This window comes from Schistocerca americana, chromosome 5, assembly GCF_021461395.2.
Source record: "Schistocerca americana isolate TAMUIC-IGC-003095 chromosome 5, iqSchAmer2.1, whole genome shotgun sequence".
Taxonomy (NCBI): domain Eukaryota; kingdom Metazoa; phylum Arthropoda; class Insecta; order Orthoptera; family Acrididae; genus Schistocerca; species Schistocerca americana.
The window spans coordinates 358682630-358699664 of record NC_060123.1 but is presented as its reverse complement, the minus strand read 5'-3'; the positions used below and the strand labels follow the sequence as shown (position 1 = coordinate 358699664).

The 17035-nt window shown below is 27.6% G+C and overlaps 1 pseudogene; it reads left to right on the top strand.

Annotated features, from left to right (window-relative positions):
• Positions 1-8474: 8474 nt before the first annotated feature.
• LOC124616381 lies at positions 8475-10009 on the top strand (annotated as a pseudogene).
• Positions 10010-17035: the final 7026 nt, after the last annotated feature.

Sequence of the window (17035 nt, the reverse complement as noted above, 5' to 3'; positions counted from 1 at the left end):
GTATTTTATTTACCAATCTTCCAGGTCGAAACTGACTGCAATATTTCGCTTCTTATTCTATTTAAGGTTGATTGATTATATCAATACTTTTTGAATGCAACCCAAATGTTATAGTTAACTACAACCCTTTATTCTGCTCATTGTAAGGCTCCTTGATTTCATTCATGGTATAGTCCACCTAATAATACTATAATAAAAAATATTGTTGATACTGTTCAGATTATAATGTCTGAAGTTTTAAAAATAATTACAATTGGAAGGATTAATGCGATTTCTACATCAAAAATTAAGAAAATTACTGCAATTAAGAAGAATCGAAGTGAGAATGGTATTCGTGCTGATCTTTTTGGGCCAAATCCACATTCAAATGGTGATCTTTTTTCTCGGTCATTAATTAATTTTTTTGATAATGTTGTTGCAAGGATTATAACAATTATTGGAATAATAAATCTAATAAAAATTCTTGTAGATAAGATTAGGATTGTTTTTCTTGATTTATATCAAGCTTTTTGATTGGAAGTCAAATGTACTATTTATACTAGAAAAACAATTATCTACCTCATCAATAAATAGAAATATATAAGAATAATCATACTACGTCTACAAAGTGTCAGTACCACTGCTGCTTCAAACCCAAAGTGGTGTCTTGGTGAGAATTGATTTATTGAATGTCGAAGTAGACATGTTGATAAGAAAATTGTTCCGATAATTACATGTAGACCATGAAATCCTGTTGCAACAAAGAATGTTGATCCATAAACTGCATCTGCAATGGTGAAGGGTGCTTCTCAATATTCATATGCTTGAAGTATAGTGAAGTATAGTCCTAGTAGTACTGTGAAGAATAATCCTTGTAATGCTTGAGTATGATTAGATTCTATTAGACTATGATGTGCTCATGTTACTGTTACTCCTGATGCTAAAAGAGTAGCTGTATTAAGTAATGGAATTTGTATAGGATTGAAAGGTTGAATTCCTATTGGGGGTCATAATATTCCTAGTTCAATAGCAGGCGCTAGTCTTCTTCTAAAAAATGCTCAGAAAAATGAAACAAAGAATAGTACTTCAGATGCAATAAATAAAATTATTCCTCATCGTAATCCAATTGATACAAATCCCGTATGTAGTCCTTGGTATGTTCCTTCTCGTACTACATCTCGTCATCATTGGATTATAGTTAGAAGTGTAATTCCAAATCCAATTATAAATAAGTTAATGTTAAATAGGTGAAATCATTTTGCTAATCCTGATACTAGAACTATTGCTCCAATTGCTCCTGTTAATGGTCAAGGTCTGTAATCTACTAAGTGGAATGGGTGGTTTGAGTGAGTTGTTAACATAAGTTTAGTATACTTCTGTAGAATATAAAGTTCTTAAAATTGAGAAAACATAGGCCTGAATTATTGCTACTGCTGATTCTAGAATTAATAGAAGTATTTGTCCAATAATTAATAGTGAAATTAAGTTTATTGCTATAGATGGTCCTGTATTTCCTAGCAACGTTAATAGTAAGTGCCCTGCAATTATATTTGCTGCTAGTCGTACTGCTAGTGTACCTGGTCGAATGACATTTCTAATTGTTTCAATTAATACTATAAATGATATTAATGCAGGTGGTGTTCCTTGTGGAACAAGGTGTGCAAATATGTGATTTGTATGATTAATTCATCCAAATAATATAAATCTTAATCATATAGGTAGAGCAATTGCAAATGTTAATGCTATATGTCTTGTTCTAGTAAAGATGTAAGGAAATAATCCTATGAAATTATTAAATAGTATTATAATAAAGATTGAAATGAAGATGAATGTTGTTCCATTAAATGATTTTGGTCCTAGCAATGTTTTAAATTCATTGTGTAAGGTTAAGTTTAGTTTATTTCAAATAATATTAATTCGTGATGGTGTAAGTCAAAATATTGATGGGATTAATAATAATCCTAGTAATGTTCTAGTTCAATTTAATGATAAATTGAAGATATTAGTTGATGGATCAAATGTTGAAAATAAGTTTGTTATCATTTTCAATTTAAGTTCTTTATATCAATTGTTCTTTTTTCTGCTCTTTTAATAAGGTTTGGTTTAAATGAGAAAAAGTTTATTTGATTAAATAAAATTAATGTAGCCGAAAATATAATAAATAGGGAGAATCATATGAGAGGGGATATTTGAGGGATTTGGATTAGAATTCCCCATCAGAAGTAGTCGTTAATTTACTATTTTTTGGTTTAAGAGACCATTACTTACTTTCAGTCATCTGATGTATTTCAAGGTGTACTAATTATTTAGTTATTTTAGATTGACACTCTAATGTTATATATTTTAACTAACTCCTTAGATTATCTTAGATAATCACTTGATAAATAAGTTTACTGAAGTTCTTTCAATTACAATTGGTATAAATCTGTGGTTTGCTCCACAGATTTCTGAGCATTGTCCAAAGAATAGTCCAGGCCGGTTTATTGTAAATGTTCCTTGGTTTAATCGACCTGGCGTTGCGTCAATTTTAACTCCTAATGCAGGTACTGCTCATGAATGTAGAACGTCTGATGCTCTTGTTAATACTCGTACTTCTGTATTTATTGGTAAAATTGTTCGGTTATCTACATCTAGAAGTCGAAATCCGTCGTTTTCTAGGTCTTGTTCTGGTGTTATATAAGTGTCAAATTCTACATCTATAAAGTCTGAATATTCATATCTTCAGTATCATTGTCGTCCAATTGTTTTAATCGTAATTATTGCGTCTACTGAATCATCAAGTAAATATAGAAGTCGTAATGATGGTAGTGCAATAAAAATTAGTGTAATTGCTGGTAGAGCTGTTCAGATTGTTTCAATTAAATGCCCGTGAAGTATGTTTCGGTTTGTATAGGCAATGAATAATATGTAACTTAGGGCATAGCCTACAATTACTGTAATTAATAATAATACGACCATGGTATGATCATGGAAGAATGATAGTTGCTCCATTAATGGTGAAGCTCCATCTTGAAGGGATAAATTTGATCATGTTGCCATTAATTTTCTAATAAAAGGTCAAACCTTTATTTGTAGAGCTTAAATCTACTGCACTAATCTGCCATATTAGAATCTAGAAATTAATGGTAGTTCTGAGTAACTGTGTTCCGCAGGTGGGTTATTTTGCAGTCATTCTGTTGATCTTCTTATATTAGCTCTAAATATGATTGCCCGGTTTGTAACCATTCTTTCTCATATAATTACAATGAATATAATGATTCCTACAATAGAAATTGTGGACCCAATTCTTGATACTACATTTCATGATGTATATGCGTCTGGGTAATCTGAATATCGTCGTGGTATTCCTGCTAGCCCTAGGAAGTGCTGAGGAAAAAATGTTAAGTTTACTCCAATAAATATAATTGTAAATTGGATTTTTAATCATGTATTATTTATAGTTAATCCTGTAAATAATGGGTATCATTGAATAACACCTCCTATGATTGCAAATACTGCTCCTATGGATAACACATAGTGGAAGTGGGCAACTACATAATATGTATCATGTAATACGATGTCAAGTGATGAATTTGCTAATACTAATCCTGTTAGCCCACCAATTGTAAATAGAAAAATAAATCCTAGAGCTCATAATAACGGTGGATTGAATTTGAATTTAGTTCCATATAGTGTAGCTAATCATCTGAATACCTTGATTCCTGTAGGTACAGCAATAATTATTGTTGCTGATGTAAAGTATGCTCGTGTGTCAACGTCTATTCCTACTGTGAATATATGATGTGCTCATACAATAAATCCTATTAGTCCAATTGATAATATAGCATAAATTATACCTAGTGTTCCAAATGATTCAATTTTTCCTCTTTCTTGACATACAATGTGAGAAATAATCCCAAACCCCGGTAGAATTAAAATGTAAACTTCTGGGTGTCCAAAGAATCAGAATAGGTGTTGATATAAAATTGGGTCACCTCCTCCCGCAGGGTCAAAGAATGATGTATTTAAATTTCGATCTGTTAATAGTATAGTAATAGCCCCTGCTAATACTGGAAGTGATAAAAGGAGGAGAAGGGCTGTAATAGCTACAGATCAGACAAATAAAGGTGTTTGATCTAGAGTTATACTTTCTGATCGTATATTAATTGCTGTTGTAATGAAGTTTACTGCACCAAGAATAGATGATACACCTGCTAAGTGAAGTGAAAAAATAGCTAGGTCTACAGATGCCCCCCATGTGCGATAGCTCCTGCAAGAGGAGGGTAAACTGTTCATCCTGTACCAGCACCATTATCTACTATAGAAGATGTAAGAAGAAGGGTAAGTGAGGGCGGTAGTAATCAAAAACTTATATTATTTATTCGTGGGAATGCTATATCTGGGGCACCAATTATTAATGGTACAAGTCAATTACCAAATCCACCAATTATAATAGGTATTACTATAAAAAAAATTATTACAAATGCGTGAGCTGTAATAATGACATTATAAATTTGGTCATCTCCAATTAGAGATCCTGGTTGACCAAGTTCAGCACGAATAAGTATTCTTATTGATGTTCCTACTATTCCTGCCCACGCTCCAAATAAGAAGTATAAAGTACCAATATCCTTATGGTTTGTTGAGAATAATCATTTTTGCGGTAAGATGGCTGAATTTAAGGTGGTAGACTGTAAATCTACTTATGAGATGTTTCTCTCTTACCATACTTTAGGTCTTATATTCAATTATGATTCTAGACTGCAATTCTAGAGGTGTAAAATTTTACTAAGGCCTAAAAGATTATTCTTTTAATTATAACTTTGAAGGTTACTAGTTTGTTTAACTTAAGTCCTTAGTATAATGAGATTAAGGTTGATGTTGAGACTAATCCTATTGTTGAAATTATTACTGTTATAGGAAGAATAATTCTTGATTTTTGAGACTTTATTTTTATAGATCACGAATTTTCTGTGTATGATATAATTAGGGCTGAAAATCTAATACGTATATAATAATAAAGTGTGATTGTAGTTAATACAACCATAATTGTTATAATAGTTGTTATGTTATTTTCCATCAATGATTGTATTACAATTCATTTTGGTAGAAATCCAAGAAATGGTGGTAAACCACCTAATGATAAAAGGGATAAGAATATTATGAATTTAATTTCAGTTTTTATATTTCTAGCTGAATAGATCTGATTTATAAAAAATAGATTTATTTGCTTAAATAATAGGACCATAATTAATCTTAATAGTGAATAAATAATAAAGTATAGTTCTCAAATGTTTTCTCTAACTGTTAGGGATCTAATTATTCACCCTAAATGTCTAATTGAGGAATATGCTAGAAGTTGTCGTAGCAATGTTTGATTTAAACCACCTATTGCCCCAATAATAATTCTTAGAATAATAATTGTTCAAATGAAAGTTCTTAGTTGAATACAATAAGATAATACTATTATTGGGGCAATTTTTTGTCATGTTATTAGTATTAAACAGTTATTTCATCTTGAAGCTCCTATTACTTCTGGAAATCAGAAATGAAAGGGTGCAGCCCCAATCTTTAATAATAATCTAGATCTAATTATTATTGATGGAATAAATTCTGTTTCTCATCCTATTGGATACTTTATTTGAATCAGCAAAATTGAAAATAATAGTATTGTCGATGCTATTGCTTGGACAATAAAATATTTAATTGATGATTCATTAATTATTATATTTTTATTTCTTGTTAGGAGCGGAATAAATGAAAGTAAGTTGATCTCAAGTCCTATTCAAACTCCGAATCAGGAGTTTGATGAAATGGACAGGATCGTTCCTATCATTAATGTTGATAGGAAGAGAAGTTTTGTAGAGTTGTTGGTCATTAAAAAGGAGAGGATTGATACCTCTATAAATGGGGTATGAACCCATTAGCTTGTTTAGCTTACCTTTTTACATTAAGGTGTATGATGCACGTTAGTTTTTGATACTAAAGGACGTAGTTTAATTCTGTCTTATGTAATTTTAATGAAGGTAATTTTATTTACTTGATTTACCCTATCAAGGTAACCCTTTAATCAGGCACTTCATTTATATTTAATATATAAATTAAAAATTTTTTTTAGAAATTTGTTTATGTATTATTTTGGTTATTTCTAATTAATTTATCTCGGTTAGGATAATCTAAATATATATTATATATAATAAATAATTTATATTAATATATTACATATAATTAAATTTAAATACCTATAATGTTATTTTATAATTATTAAATGATTATTTTAATACATTTATTTACCTAGGATTATAGCTACTTATGTTTTTAGCTTAAAATAGGTTATTATATTATAAATTATATAATAATATGTAAATTAATATTTAATATTATTATAATTGGATATAATAAATATAATTAGTATTATTAAATATAAAATTTTATATTAATATAAATAATTATATTGATTATAATAATATAATTTGATATATTATCTATAATTAGATTATTTAACCAATTAATATTTAAGTTAACTTAATATAAAGTTAATTTTATATTAATAACATATTACATTAATTTACATAATTATATTAAATATATTTATTATATTATTTAATCTTTCTTTATTATTAGTGAAAAGAAAGATTAAATAAGAAAGAATATAATACATTTATCGGTATACATGTTCCATATTAATCTTTATTTATATATAATAGAGAAGTTGTTGTGGTCATTCTAGGGTGCGTTGCTTTTTTTTTGTTATTTTTGTGTCTATTTTATTTTGTTTTTCTTTAAATATTTGAATCTTTTATTTTTTCTTATTTTTATAAATTTTTAAATTTCTTATTTTGTTTCCAAAAGTTTTATTCTTGCTTATTTATTCACTTTTTCTTTGTATTATATGTAAGTTTTGTTAAACTAAATGTTCTATTTTGCAGTAATTTGATTTAATTATCAAGTGATTTTGGATTTAGCAATTGATTTAGTATCGGCATAATTCGTGCCAGCAGCCGCGGTTATACGATTGATACAAGTGAATATTATTGGTTAAAACAGTTATTTGTATTTTTAGGGTTAAAATATAAATTTGTAAGGTGAAATGTTAAAATTTATTTATAGCTCTTTTTATGAATTTGTGAAATTTGAATAATAAACTAGGATTAGATACCCTATTGTTTTAAATGTTAATTATATTTACCTGGGTACTATTAGTTAAGGTCTTTAAACCCAAAGAATTTGGCGGTATCTCATTCCATTCAGAGGAACCTACCCCATGATTGATAATACACGATTTACTCTACTTAATTTATTTGTTTGTATATCTCCGTTATCAGAGAATCTTTTTAGAGTTATAATTCTCAAGATTTATAATTATAAAGTATTTCAGGTCAAGGTGCAGCTTATAATTAAGAGGAGGTGGGTTACAATAGATTTTTGTTTATAACGGATTTGATGGTGAAATACTATTAATGAAGGCGGATTTGATAGTAATTTAATTTATTTAATTTAACTGATATTGGCTCTGAGGTGTGTACACATCGCCCGTCGCTCTCATTATTGATTATTCTATTTTATTACTTTAATTTAGCTTCAATTTAGATGAGATAAGTCGTAACATAGTAGATGTACTGGAAAGTGTATCTAGGAAGAGTTTCAAGATATAACTTATTAGTAAAGTGTTTCATTTACACTGAAAATTTTTCTGTGCAAATCAGGATATCTTAATTATTTATTTTATTATATTTATTTTTTGTTTATTTAATTATTTAATAAAAATAATTTTGTCGAATTTTGTCTTAGTATATTTTGTAGAACTGATTTTTTATATTATAGTTTATTGGTAATGTAATTGTTTTATGAAATATTATTTTAAATTTTTAAAAGTAGATTTTATTTATTGTACCTTTTGTATCAGGGTTTATCAAAATTTTAGTATTTACTTTACTTGTCTCGATTTGGGTCGATTTATAAATAATTTATAGTTAATGTATCATAATTATTATTAAATTATTTTATAGAAATGAGATGTTAATCGTTTCCCAAGATATCTAGTTTCTTAAGAAAAAATTTAATTTTTTGAAGTTAATTGTTTTTATTTAATTTTTTAGGTATAAATATTAATTTATTTATTCTTTAAGGTATAAGCTTTAAAGTTAATAACCTATAATTTGTTTTAATAAAATATAATAGTAAGCTTTAAACCAGCTATCTTTAAGATTACGTTTTAGTTCATTATTTTTATTTTTGATTTTATAATTATTTTAGGTTTTTTATTAAGATTATAAATTTAATTTTGAAATTTTTGTAATAATGATAGAATTAGTATATTTATTTGTATATAATTTTTACCTTGTTAATTTATTATAAGGAACTAGGCAAAATTGATTTCCGCCTGTTTATCAAAAACATGTCCTCTAGAAAATATTTTGATGTCTGGCCTGCTCACTGAGCAAATTTTTAAAGAGCCACGGTATTTTGACCGTGCAAAGGTAGCATAATCATTAGTCTCTTAATTAGTGGCTGGAATGAATGGCTTGACGAGAAATCAACTGTCTCTTAATAAATTTTTGAATTTAACTTTTGAGTCAAAAGGCTTAAATTTTTCTTTAGGACGAGAAGACCCTATAGAGCTTAACATTTTATTTTTATATAGTTTTTTGTTTGTCTTTCTATATTTAATGATGGTGTTTTGTTGGGGTGACATGAAGAATAAATAAACTCTTCATTATTATATCATTTATTTATGTTTGTTGTTTTGATCCATAATTTATGATCATAAGATTAAGTTACCTTAGGGATAACAGCGTAATTGTTTTTGAGAGCTCATATCGACAAAGCAGATTGCGACCTCGATGTTGGATTAAGAAAAATTTTGGGTGCAGTAGCCCAGTAATTAGGTCTGTTCGACCTTTAAATTCTTACATGATCTGAGTTCAGACCGGCGTGAGCCAGGTCGGTTTCTATCCTAAGATTATTAATTCATATTAGTACGAAAGGACCATATGATTGAAATATTTTTTATTTTATTGATTAATACTAATTAAATTACTATTTTGACAGATTAATGTGTTGAATTTAGAATTCATTTATGTAGATTTTTTCTACAAATAGTATTGATACTTTATGATTTATTTATGTTTATTTTGAATTTTCTTTTATTAGTTATTTGTGTTTTAATTAGTGTTGCTTTTTTAACTTTATTAGAGCGTAAGGTTTTAGGTTATATTCAAATTCGAAAGGGTCCAAATAAAGTAGGTTTTGTTGGAATTCCTCAACCCTTTAGTGATGCTATCAAGTTAATTTGTAAGGAGCAGCCAATTCCTATTATATCTAATTATTTACTTTATTATTTTTCTCCTGTTTTTAATTTAATAATTTCCTTGGCTGTTTGAGTGATTTTTCCTTACTTAACTTATATATGTTCTTTTTCTTATGGATTTTTGTTTTTTTATGTTGTACTAGATTAGGTGTTTATACTGTTATAATTGCTGGTTGGTCTTCTAATTCAAATTATTCTTTACTAGGTTCTCTTCGTTCTGTTGCTCAAACAATTTCATATGAAGTTAGTTTGGCTTTAATTTTATTATCTATAATTATTTTAATTGGTAGTTTTAACATGTTTGATTTTATAAACTATCAGCTTTATTGTTGATTTATAATTATTTCTTTTCCTTTAGCTTTAGCTTGTTTTGCTTCTTGTTTAGCTGAAACTAACCGTACTCCTTTTGATTTTGCCGAGGGTGAATCTGAGTTAGTTTCAGGTTTTAATATTGAATACGGTGCAGGAGGTTTTACTTTAATTTTTTTAGCTGAGTATACTAGAATTGTTTTTATAAGAATGTTATTAGCTTTAATTTTTTTAGGTGGTGATTTTTATTCTTTTATATTTTTTATTAAGCTTGCTGTTATGTCCTTTGGTTTTATTTGAGTTCGTGGTACATTACCACGTTTTCGTTACGATAAGTTAATGTACTTAGCTTGAAAAAGTTTTTTGCCATTATCTTTAAATTTTTTTATTTTCTTTGTTGGTTTAAAGATTTTATTTATTTCATTTATTTAGTGAAATCCCGTATGTAGTCCTTGGTATGTTCCTTCTCGTACTACATCTCGTCATCATTGGATTATAGTTAGAAGTGTAATTCCAAATCCAATTATAAATAAGTTAATGTTAAATAGGTGAAATCATTTTGCTAATCCTGATACTAGAACTATTGCTCCAATTGCTCCTGTTAATGGTCAAGGTCTGTAATCTACTAAGTGGAATGGGTGGTTTGAGTGAGTTGTTAACATAAGTTTAGTATACTTCTGTAGAATATAAAGTTCTTAAAATTGAGAAAACATAGGCCTGAATTATTGCTACTGCTGATTCTAGAATTAATAGAAGTATTTGTCCAATAATTAATAGTGAAATTAAGTTTATTGCTATAGATGGTCCTGTATTTCCTAGCAACGTTAATAGTAAGTGCCCTGCAATTATATTTGCTGCTAGTCGTACTGCTAGTGTACCTGGTCGAATGACATTTCTAATTGTTTCAATTAATACTATAAATGATATTAATGCAGGTGGTGTTCCTTGTGGAACAAGGTGTGCAAATATGTGATTTGTATGATTAATTCATCCAAATAATATAAATCTTAATCATATAGGTAGAGCAATTGCAAATGTTAATGCTATATGTCTTGTTCTAGTAAAGATGTAAGGAAATAATCCTATGAAATTATTAAATAGTATTATAATAAAGATTGAAATGAAGATGAATGTTGTTCCATTAAATGATTTTGGTCCTAGCAATGTTTTAAATTCATTGTGTAAGGTTAAGTTTAGTTTATTTCAAATAATATTAATTCGTGATGGTGTAAGTCAAAATATTGATGGGATTAATAATAATCCTAGTAATGTTCTAGTTCAATTTAATGATAAATTGAAGATATTAGTTGATGGATCAAATGTTGAAAATAAGTTTGTTATCATTTTCAATTTAAGTTCTTTATATCAATTGTTCTTTTTTCTGCTCTTTTAATAAGGTTTGGTTTAAATGAGAAAAAGTTTATTTGATTAAATAAAATTAATGTAGCCGAAAATATAATAAATAGGGAGAATCATATGAGAGGGGATATTTGAGGGATTTGGATTAGAATTCCCCATCAGAAGTAGTCGTTAATTTACTATTTTTTGGTTTAAGAGACCATTACTTACTTTCAGTCATCTGATGTATTTCAAGGTGTACTAATTATTTAGTTATTTTAGATTGACACTCTAATGTTATATATTTTAACTAACTCCTTAGATTATCTTAGATAATCACTTGATAAATAAGTTTACTGAAGTTCTTTCAATTACAATTGGTATAAATCTGTGGTTTGCTCCACAGATTTCTGAGCATTGTCCAAAGAATAGTCCAGGCCGGTTTATTGTAAATGTTCCTTGGTTTAATCGACCTGGCGTTGCGTCAATTTTAACTCCTAATGCAGGTACTGCTCATGAATGTAGAACGTCTGATGCTCTTGTTAATACTCGTACTTCTGTATTTATTGGTAAAATTGTTCGGTTATCTACATCTAGAAGTCGAAATCCGTCGTTTTCTAGGTCTTGTTCTGGTGTTATATAAGTGTCAAATTCTACATCTATAAAGTCTGAATATTCATATCTTCAGTATCATTGTCGTCCAATTGTTTTAATCGTAATTATTGCGTCTACTGAATCATCAAGTAAATATAGAAGTCGTAATGATGGTAGTGCAATAAAAATTAGTGTAATTGCTGGTAGAGCTGTTCAGATTGTTTCAATTAAATGCCCGTGAAGTATGTTTCGGTTTGTATAGGCAATGAATAATATGTAACTTAGGGCATAGCCTACAATTACTGTAATTAATAATAATACGACCATGGTATGATCATGGAAGAATGATAGTTGCTCCATTAATGGTGAAGCTCCATCTTGAAGGGATAAATTTGATCATGTTGCCATTAATTTTCTAATAAAAGGTCAAACCTTTATTTGTAGAGCTTAAATCTACTGCACTAATCTGCCATATTAGAATCTAGAAATTAATGGTAGTTCTGAGTAACTGTGTTCCGCAGGTGGGTTATTTTGCAGTCATTCTGTTGATCTTCTTATATTAGCTCTAAATATGATTGCCCGGTTTGTAACCATTCTTTCTCATATAATTACAATGAATATAATGATTCCTACAATAGAAATTGTGGACCCAATTCTTGATACTACATTTCATGATGTATATGCGTCTGGGTAATCTGAATATCGTCGTGGTATTCCTGCTAGCCCTAGGAAGTGCTGAGGAAAAAATGTTAAGTTTACTCCAATAAATATAATTGTAAATTGGATTTTTAATCATGTATTATTTATAGTTAATCCTGTAAATAATGGGTATCATTGAATAACACCTCCTATGATTGCAAATACTGCTCCTATGGATAACACATAGTGGAAGTGGGCAACTACATAATATGTATCATGTAATACGATGTCAAGTGATGAATTTGCTAATACTAATCCTGTTAGCCCACCAATTGTAAATAGAAAAATAAATCCTAGAGCTCATAATAACGGTGGATTGAATTTGAATTTAGTTCCATATAGTGTAGCTAATCATCTGAATACCTTGATTCCTGTAGGTACAGCAATAATTATTGTTGCTGATGTAAAGTATGCTCGTGTGTCAACGTCTATTCCTACTGTGAATATATGATGTGCTCATACAATAAATCCTATTAGTCCAATTGATAATATAGCATAAATTATACCTAGTGTTCCAAATGATTCAATTTTTCCTCTTTCTTGACATACAATGTGAGAAATAATCCCAAACCCCAGTAGAATTAAAATGTAAACTTCTGGGTGTCCAAAGAATCAGAATAGGTGTTGATATAAAATTGGGTCACCTCCTCCCGCAGGGTCAAAGAATGATGTATTTAAATTTCGATCTGTTAATAGTATAGTAATAGCCCCTGCTAATACTGGAAGTGATAAAAGGAGGAGAAGGGCTGTAATAGCTACAGATCAGACAAATAAAGGTGTTTGATCTAGAGTTATACTTTCTGATCGTATATTAATTGCTGTTGTAATGAAGTTTACTGCACCAAGAATAGATGATACACCTGCTAAGTGAAGTGAAAAAATAGCTAGGTCTACAGATGCCCCCCCATGTGCGATAGCTCCTGCAAGAGGAGGGTAAACTGTTCATCCTGTACCAGCACCGTTATCTACTATAGAAGATGTAAGAAGAAGGGTAAGTGAGGGCGGTAGTAATCAAAAACTTATATTATTTATTCGTGGGAATGCTATATCTGGTGCACCAATTATTAATGGTACAAGTCAATTACCAAATCCACCAATTATAATAGGTATTACTATAAAAAAAATTATTACAAATGCGTGAGCTGTAATAATGACATTATAAATTTGGTCATCTCCAATTAGAGATCCTGGTTGACCAAGTTCAGCACGAATAAGTATTCTTATTGATGTTCCTACTATTCCTGCCCACGCTCCAAATAAGAAGTATAAAGTACCAATATCCTTATGGTTTGTTGAGAATAATCATTTTTGCGGTAAGATGGCTGAATTTAAGGTGGTAGACTGTAAATCTACTTATGAGATGTTTCTCTCTTACCATACTTTAGGTCTTATATTCAATTATGATTCTAGACTGCAATTCTAGAGGTGTAAAATTTTACTAAGGCCTAAAAGATTATTCTTTCAATTATAACTTTGAAGGTTATTAGTTTGTTTAACTTAAGTCCTTAGTATAATGAGATTAAGGTTGATGTTGAGACTAATCCTATTGTTGAAATTATTACTGTTATAGGAAGAATAATTCTTGATTTTTGAGACTTAATTTTATAGATCACGAATTTTCTGTGTATGATATAATTAGGGCTGAAAATCTAATACGTATATAATAATAAAGTGTGATTGTAGTTAATACAACCATAATTGTTATAATAGTTGTTATGTTATTTTCCATCAATGATTGTATTACAATTCATTTTGGTAGAAATCCAAGAAATGGTGGTAAACCACCTAATGATAAAAGGGATAAGAATATTATGAATTTAATTTCAGTTTTTATATTTCTAGCTGAATAGATCTGATTTATAAAAAATAGATTTATTTGCTTAAATAATAATACCATAATTAATCTTAATAGTGAATAAATAATAAAGTATAGTTCTCAAATGTTTTCTCTAACTGTTAGGGATCTAATTATTCACCCTAAATGTCTAATTGAGGAATATGCTAGAAGTTGTCGTAGCAATGTTTGATTTAAACCACCTATTGCCCCAATAATAATTCTTAGAATAATAATTGTTCAAATGAAAGTTCTTAGTTGAATACAATAAGATAATACTATTATTGGGGCAATTTTTTGTCATGTTATTAGTGTTAAACAGTTATTTCATCTTGAAGCTCCTATTACTTCTGGAAATCAGAAATGAAAGGGTGCAGCCCCAATCCTTAATAATAATCTAGATCTAATTATTATTGATGGAATAAATTCTGTTTCTCATCCTATTGGATACTTTATTTGAATCAGCAAAATTGAAAATAATAGTATTGTCGATGCTATTGCTTGGACAATAAAATATTTAATTGATGATTCATTTATTATTATATTTTTATTTCTTGTTAGGAGCAAAATAAATGAAAGTAAGTTGATCTCAAGTCCTATTCAACTCCGAATCAGGAGTTTGATGAAATGGACAGGATCGTTCCTATCATTAATGTTGATAGGAAGAGAAGTTTTGTAGAGTTGTTGGTCATTAAAAAGGAGAGGATTGATACCTCTATAAATGGGGTATGAACCCATTAGCTTGTTTAGCTTACCTTTTTACATTAAGGTGTATGATGCACGTTACTTTTTGATACTAATGGAGGTAGTTTAATTCTGTCTTATGTAATTTTAATGAAGGTAATTTTATTTACTTGATTTACCCTATCAAGGTAACCCTTTAATCAGGCACTTCATTTATATTTAATATATAAATTAAAAATTTTTTTTAGAAATTTGTTTATGTATTATTTTGGTTATTTCTAATTAATTTATCTCGGTTAGGATAATCTAAATATATATTATATATAATAAATAATTTATATTAATATATTACATTTAATTAAATTTAAATACCTATAATGTTATGTTATAATTATTAAATGATTATTTTAATACATTTATTTACCTAGGATTATAGCTACTTATGTTTTTAGCTTAAAATAGGTTATTATATTATAAATTATATAATAATATGTAAATTAATAATTAATATTATTATAATTGGATATAATAAATATAATTAATATTATTAAATATAAAATTTTATATTAATATAAATAATTATATTAATTATAATAATATAATTTGATATATTATCTATAATTAGATTATTTAACTAATTAATATTTAAGGTAACTAAATATAAAGTTAATTTTATATTAATAACATATTACATTAATTTACATAATTATATTAAATATATTTATTGTATTATTTAATCTTTCTTTATTATTAGTGAAAAGAAAGATTAAATAAGAAAGAATATAATACATTTATCGGTATACATGTTCCATATTAATCTTTATTTATATATAATAGAGAAGTTGTTGTGGTCATTCTAGGGTGCGTTTCTTTTTTTTTTTGTTATTTTTGTGTTTATTTTATTTTGTTTTTCTTCAAATATTTGAATCTTTTATTTTTTCTTATTTTTATAAATTTTTAAATTTCTTATTTTGTTTCCAAAAGTTTTATTCTTGCTTTTTTATTCACTTTTTCTTTGTATTATATGTAAGTTTTGTTAAACTAAATGTTCTATTTTGCAGTAATTTGATTTAATTATCAAGTGATTTTGGATTTAGCAATTGATTTAGTATCGGCATAATTCGTGCCAGCAGCCGCGGTTATACGATTGATACAAGTGAATATTATTGGTTAAAACAGTTATTTATATTTTTAGGGTTAAAATATAAATTTGTAAGGTGAAATGTTAAAATTTATTTATAGCTCTTTTTATGAATCTGTGAAATTTGAATAATAAACTAGGATTAGATACCCTATTATTTTAAATGTTAATTATTTTTACCTGGGTACTATTAGTTAAGGTCTTTAAACCCAAAGAATTTGGCGGTATCTCATTCCATTCAGAGGAACCTACCCCATGATTGATAATACACGATTTACTCTACTTAATTTATTTGTTTGTATATCTCCGTTATCAGAGAATCTTTTTAGAGTTATAATTCTCAAGATTTATAATTATAAAGTATTTCAGGTCAAGGTGCAGCTTATAATTAAGAGGAGGTGGGTTACAATAGATTTTTGTTTATAACGGATTTGATGGTGAAATACTATTAATGAAGGCGGATTTGATAGTAATTAAATTTATTTAATTTAACTGATAATGGCTCTGAGGTGTGTACACATCGCCCGTCGCTCTCATTATTGATTATTCTATTTTATTACTTTAATTTAGCTTCAATTTAGATGAGATAAGTCGTAACATAGTAGATGTACTGGAAAGTGTATCTAGGAAGAGTTTCAAGATATAACTTATTAGTAAAGTGTTTCATTTACACTGAAAATTTTTCTGTGCAAATCATGATATCTTGATTATTTATTTTATTATATTTATTTTTTGTTTATTTAATTATTTAATAAAAATAATTTTGTCGAATTTTGTCTTAGTATATTTTGTAGATATGATTTTTTATATTATAGTTTATTGGTAATGTAATTGTTTTATGAAATATTATTTTAAATTTTTAAAAGTAGATTTTATTTATTGTACCTTTTGTATCAGGGTTTATCAAAATTTTAGTATTTACTTTACTTGTCTCGATTTGGGTTGATTTATAAATAATTTATAGTTAATGTATCATAATTATTATTAAATTATTTATAGAAATGAGATGTTAATCGTTTCCCAAGATATCTAGTTTCTTAAGAAAAAATTTAATTTTTTGAAGTTAATTGTTTTTATTTAATTTTTTAGGTATAAATATTAACTTATTTATTCTTTAAGGGATAAGCTTTGAAGTTAATAACCTATAATTTGTTTTAATAAAATATAA